Raw genomic sequence first — 1149 nt, 5'->3', positions numbered from 1 at the left:
CCTTTTTTTTATTTTTATTCCACGCATTATATTTATTTAATTTATCAGGTTCGATCTACAAACAGAGCGGATTGAAGGAGGCCCAATCTGATCTGACTGAATGGTGAGATACTTTTCTTAAGCTTACTTAGTTAGAGGGCTATTCTAACTAAAAAACTGATTATTGAACTAATCATTATTTCAAATAGCACGGGGTTAAATGCTAGTGGTGTTCCAGCTGATTTGATCATGTGGAAGGATACTCCGAAATCAACATTAATGTTTGGAATCGGCTCGTTTTGTGTCATATCTTCATCCTTTACCCAGGACTTGCATTTCAGGTCTAGAACTTTTTCTTGATTATTTACTGAAATATGTCACTAATAAAGATGGATAACGCCTGACATTGTTGTGGAATTTTGTTGCAGCTTGGTTACCTTTGTATCATACTTAGCCCTTGTATACCTGGCTGCAGTTTTCTTCTACAAGAACATTTTGCAAAGGTAACAAGCTCTCTCTTTCTCAACATTTTCCAGGCATATGAATACATTCCTGTTTCTTTTATCTCGGTAGCCACATTGAAGGATGTTCTGTAAGGTCATTTCACTCGGTTATTATTTCTACCCTTGCACGAATCGTCAAATATTTTGCTTCGTTTATTTATTTATTTTGATTTTGAGCACCTCCTGGTATTGAACAGGCTGTTTCCAGCAGAATGTGCCTTTCCAAGGCTTTAAAAAAATGATCCAAGTGAAAGATTGATAAGTACTGATTTATGAGATTTAATGTTGGCCAGGGGACTTGAACAAGACTGCAGCCTTGTAAATTATGAAGCAATTAGTGAGGCCTATGCACTTTCTATCATTAGATTGGTGCTTTCATTTGTTAATGGATTGCTTGCCAAGCTCCGAGAACTCTTTTCAGGCGATCCAGCTACCACTATGAAGGTACATTATTTGATAAACAGATCTCCGGTTCTCCAGTTCTTAGGTTTTCTTTTCTGCATCTTAAACCTTAGAAGGAAATTTTTTGGCAGTTGGCATCTATTATTTGGTTGCTTGCACAGTGTGGGCAGAAAATGACCATATGGACTCTAGCAAAGCTTTGTAAGTTCCAAGCTCACCTTCCATTGCATCATTAATTGCATGCTGGATTTTGAAGTTGGTTTTT

The 1149-nt window shown here is 37.0% G+C and overlaps 1 long non-coding RNA gene across 1 annotated transcript; it reads left to right on the top strand.

Annotated features, from left to right (window-relative positions):
- Positions 1-253: 253 nt before the first annotated feature.
- Positions 254-865, top strand: LOC149240105 (uncharacterized). Its single transcript, XR_016245498.1, has 3 exons — positions 254-320; positions 408-482; positions 776-865. It is a non-coding gene; the product is annotated as an uncharacterized LOC149240105 (long non-coding RNA).
- Positions 866-1149: the final 284 nt, after the last annotated feature.

The sequence above is a fragment of the Pinus tabuliformis genome, chromosome 8 (assembly GCF_031772625.1).
Source record: "Pinus tabuliformis cultivar Carrire ecotype Pingquan chromosome 8, CPIR1, whole genome shotgun sequence".
NCBI lineage: Eukaryota > Viridiplantae > Streptophyta > Pinopsida > Pinales > Pinaceae > Pinus > Pinus tabuliformis.
This window is presented reverse-complemented; position numbering and strand designations above follow the sequence as displayed.